This window comes from Echinops telfairi, unplaced genomic scaffold (genome assembly GCF_000313985.2).
Source record: "Echinops telfairi isolate 266 unplaced genomic scaffold, ASM31398v2 ScPeMD7_7400;HRSCAF=8409, whole genome shotgun sequence".
Classification (NCBI taxonomy): Eukaryota; Metazoa; Chordata; class Mammalia; order Afrosoricida; family Tenrecidae; genus Echinops; species Echinops telfairi.
Genome location: NW_022111300.1, coordinates 28279152 through 28284284, shown reverse-complemented (window position 1 = coordinate 28284284; position 5133 = coordinate 28279152). Strand labels below are relative to the sequence as shown.

The 5133-nt window shown below is 37.6% G+C and overlaps 1 pseudogene; it reads left to right on the top strand.

Moving 5' to 3' along the window:
• The first annotated feature begins 966 nt into the window (after positions 1-966).
• Positions 967-3593, top strand: LOC115871628 (annotated as a pseudogene).
• The last annotated feature ends 1540 nt before the right edge of the window (positions 3594-5133 follow it).

The window sequence follows — 5133 nt, the reverse complement described above, 5'->3', positions numbered from 1 at the left end:
GCCAATCTTATTGGCTGAGTTTAGGTGCACCTATGTGATGTCATATGCCATGTGTGTGTGTGTGCATGAGCGCGCGTGCACGGGGGTGCACGCGCATGCCCAGGTTTTCCTTCACTTGTAATTTCTGCTAGCATAGGCATTTGGGGAAACAACCCCACTTTATCCCTAATCTAGCTACCTTTCAATATTATTCAACTTTTCTTTTTAAAGGAGTCATGTTCTTAATGTTCTGTGTACAAAGTTTTTCATAAATCCAACTCACAAAATTTCTATCCTACGTGTTTTTGAGTTCTTTAGCTTTAGTTCAAAATCTTATATTTTTGTATATAAAACAGGTATAGATAAAAGCTTATTTTGTTACATAGCCAATTGACTCAGCACATTTTTGAAAGACTTATTTTTCTAATGAATACCTTTGCATTTTTTGCTTAAAATGAATCATAGTTGCATGCGTGGGCATATTTTTGGACTCTGATTTATTCCATTGATTCTTGTTTTCTATTTTGATTCCACTGCTCCACTGTCTTAATTCCTGTAGCTTTATAATAATCCTCAAAGTTGCAGTGTGGAAGCCCTTCGTCTGTTCTCTTTTTCACATTTTTAGATTCTTTGTATTTCATATAAATTTTAGAATCAACCTATAGATTTCTAAAATGAGTCCCACTAGGAATTTCATTGTTATTACATTGAATCTATAGATCAATTTGGGGAGAATTAGCTTCTTAACAAAACTGCATTTTTCAATCCATGAAAATGATATATATAGCTTTGCTGAGATCTTCCACTCGGCTTATATATTTATGATACTAATATAAATGTCATTTAAAAATTACTTTCTAGTTCATGAAACTCTTACAGGGGACTCGGCTCAGGACCAGTGGTCTTTCCTAGAGCGATATAGGGAGGAAGGTTGAAGGGCCCCTGGACCAGATTCTGGTCACTCAGAAAGATATGGCGGTTTTGTAAATGCTTGAATCGCATTGTGGGATTGATAGGCAAACTGTCATGCTTGGGTGGCCTGAAGAAGAAGTTCATGTTTTGTGCCTTCGATTCAACAATAGTGCCAAAGAGCAGTCATTAACAAACTTAAACTTTCAAATATGGGAGTTAATTTGAGGCAACTGGTAAAAGAATCTGAAAATGGATTTGGAGGTCTCAATTTCAAGGTATAGTTCCAACAAGCAGATTCAATATAGAAAGATTCAAACCATCCAGTCTGTCTTTTACAGTGTTTGATATGTCAGGTCAGGGAAGATATTGAAATATCTGAGAACACAATAATAAAAAAAGGACATGCCATTATTTTTGTCACTGATAGTAATAATAAGTTAAGAATGGCTTTAATTTTCTGAAGAGTCTATCTATCAGAGGTGCGCTCTGCTGTACCTGTTTGAAAGTGATCTGGAACCATCAGCAGTGATGTAGTCGGTATGACTTGTTGACCTTTCCATTCAAAACTTTAATTTTGAATTGTCTATGTACAGATGTGTTAGTTATGTAATCTGGTATCAGTTTGAGTATTAAGAGTGTATGGGTAGAGTCTATCCTGTCAATCAGGATATAGCCACTAAGGCCTCTTTGTGGGCATGGCCATCTCCTGAGGATTCTAGGAACTTCTGTCTCCAAATAGAGGAGTCTCTCTCTCTCTCTCTCTCTCTCTCTCTTTCTCTCTCTCCCTCCTCACTCCCTGTGAGACATCCCTGTGGAGAGAGACTGATGGAGCCAGAGAAGCTGCAGGGAGACCCCTGCCAGGGCTGAGATGCTTACCAAGCCACTGGACCTACAAATCATCTCACCCACTGGCATGTGATTGTGCTGCATTTGGCATATGTGTTTTGTGAGTCTGAAGAGGACTTTATAAATTGGTCTTGGACATATGGGCTAATATCAGGCTTATGGACTTGATCTGGACTGGGCTGGGTGTTTTCTCAATATTCAATTGCTCTTGTATATAAACTTCTTTCTTATACACATATGAATGTCTATGAGTTTGTTTCTCCAATCAACCCAGACTAACACAAGAAGAACTGTGGGTATACATTATATTCGTTTGAGGGTTGAAAGAATTGCATCGACCATTTGTGAAATTCTGTTTAGATTCAATTTGCACATCATAATCTTTTTTCCTATGTGAGTATGAAGAACATTTCTTAGAAGTGTTTCTTTGACACAGAATATTTCATTTTCTAGGCTTTCTTAATCATCTTATTGGGGACTCTTAGAGCTCTAATAACATTCTGTACACCAATTGTACCAAGCATATTTGTACATATGTTGCCACCATCATTTCTAAACCATTTTCTACTTGACTTGGTATAAGCTCCTCTCCCCCACCACCACACCCTCATGTATCCTTGATTAATTATATATTGTTATTGTTATTTATTATCTTACACTGTCCAATGTCTGCCTTCACCCACATTTCTGTCATTTGTCCCCTTTGGGAAAGGAGACTATATATCAAATCTGGTGATGGGTTCCCCCTTTCTCACCCTTCCCCTTCCCTGATCATCCTTCTACCCTCATGATATTGCTACACCCATTACTGTTCCTGAGGGGTTTATCTTTCCTGGATTCTGTGTATTAAGAGCTCTTATCTTTACCAATGTGTGTTCTCCAGTCTAGCCAGATTGAAGTTAGAACTGGGTCATGGCAGTGAAGGGGAGGAAGTATTCAGAAACTAGGGGAATGTGTGATTCATTGATGCTATACTGCACCTTGGTTCAATCACCTCTTATTTATACCACTTCTGTGAGGGGATATCTAAATATCTACAGATGGGTTTTGGGTCTCCACTCCAACCCCCATCTTTCACATCAATATAGTTGTTTGGGATCTTTTGATACCTTATGCCTGATCCTGTTGATACCTCATGATCACACAGGCTGGTGTCCTTCTTCCATGTGGACTTATTTGCTTCCCTGCTACATGGCTGCTTGTTCGACTTCAAGCCTTTAAGCCACCAGATGGTATGTCTTTTGATAGCAGGGCACCATCTCTTCTCTTTACCACATTTGCTTATGCACCCATTTTGTCTTCAGTGATTGTGTCAGGAAGGTGAGCATCAAAGAGTGTCGGATTATCAGAACAAAGTGCTCTTGTATTAAGCGAGGCCTTGAGTAGAGGCCCAAAGTCTGGTTTGCCATCTTAATACTTATCATATAAGTATATGTACCTTGGTCTCTATCCCTTTCATTATAAATGAATATATTTACACATATTCATATATTTATTTCTTTAAGCATAAATTTTAGCTCTTAATTAATGGTAACCAGATGACATTTGTATTGAAAAATAGTAATGACAGTATTTAAAAAATAAAGTAAAAGAAAGAAGGAATGGTTGTGGTCAAAGAAGAACCTGAAACTCTTATGAACCATCCTGATACTATACAATGCCAAATGCCAAGCCTTTCTTTGCAAACAAAATGATCTCAGCAATGCAATGACGTCTGTAAAAGTGTCTCAACTGCTGTGTTTAGAACAGTCCGAAGATGAACACTGGCTCTTTGTGCTAGTGATGCCCTTCAAGGAAAAGGACTGCCAGAAGGTGTAGATGGCCTTCAAAAGCAGATCCAGGCCATGAAGATATGACAAGAAGGTTCTCCAGAACCAGCATCCTCTTGGTCAGGGTCTATCTGCAGTTGTAATTGGAGTGGTGCAAGCCAGCTCCGTGTCCCATCATAACTTTTTTTAAAAATGCATTTTCATTTAAATATCATTTGTTTTTTGTTTTTTTCATTGGTGTATGGTATAACTTTACAAAGAGTCCTGGGGGTGTAGTAGTTATGTATTGTGCTGGAATCTGCATGGTCAGCTGTTTGAAACCACCAGCAGCTTCATGGGAGAAAGACAGGGCTTTCTGCTCCTGTAAACAGTTACCATCTCAGAAACCCATGCAGGTAGCTGTGAGTCAGTGATGATGCATTGGCAGTGAAAAAACTGTACAGCATGAGTTGTGCTTGTCCATGAAAAACTAGATATTTATAAGGGACTGGGGCAATTAATACATATTAAAATTTTGCTATTTTTCTCCATTAATAGCACATGAAATGTAGTGAACAATGAATTTCCAATTGTTCATTCTACCTACATGGAAAAATTAATTTCCACTGTTATTTAACCCAATACCCTTGCCCAAATAACTAACAGTGATAGTAGCATTTTCTTTTCCTTCTTTTCTATTCCATAGAACTTTCTGCATAGACAAGCCAATATAAATATTTTATATATCCCATTTTCTGTATTTATGACCCTTTTCAGAAACTCCAGGACATTTTAAAATTTAAATACTACACAAATAAATAAATATCTGGTCTTGGTCCTGAACGCATGAGAAAATAATTTATTTTTTTACTAATGTATAGAAACGTTAACTCGTTTTTTCAATAGCCTCGCATATCAGGCTGAGGAACTTCCAGCTTCCTTTGTAGTTTTTCATGACTGAGGGTGAAACACTTTTTCCTTTTTTTTTCTTAAACATGATGTTTTAAAAAGAGTTCTTTATTAATATATCACTGAAAGCCCTTGTGGCACAGAGAACTACTCCTTCGGCTTCTCAGCCCAAGGTCAGTAGCTGGGAAGCACCAGCCGCTCATGGGAAAATGATGCTACTTTCTACACCTGTCGAGAGTCATCTTCTTGGAAACCCCTGGGCGCAGCTCTGCTTTGCCCTGCTGGGTCTGTGTGATTTAGAATCGACTAGATGGCATCAAGGTTGGTTTGAGGTTTATTTTTTGTTTTTGTTTTTCTATGATTATATTAATAAACTTTTGGATATACACCCATTTTTCCCAGGGTAAACCTCACTAATTGTAGTCTATTATTATTTTCCTATATTGCAGGATTTGCTTTCTTCACATCAATTTGAGGATTCTCCTTTACGTTCACAATTCTTTGTCTCCGTTTTGTATTTGTTTTCTCGGACTTAGGCTCCAGGGTAGTTCTATTTCATGTTTCTTTTTCCGTGAGGGTTTTCTAGAAATTAGCAGTGAATCTAAAGGAGACTACACTTGTTACAGGGTGAATTTAAAATTACTATTTAAATTTCCTTTTTGTTATAATTCTACTCAAAATTGTGGATTCTAGTTAAGCCAGTTTTAGCATTTTTGTTGTTTGCGTTCTCCTTTCTTTT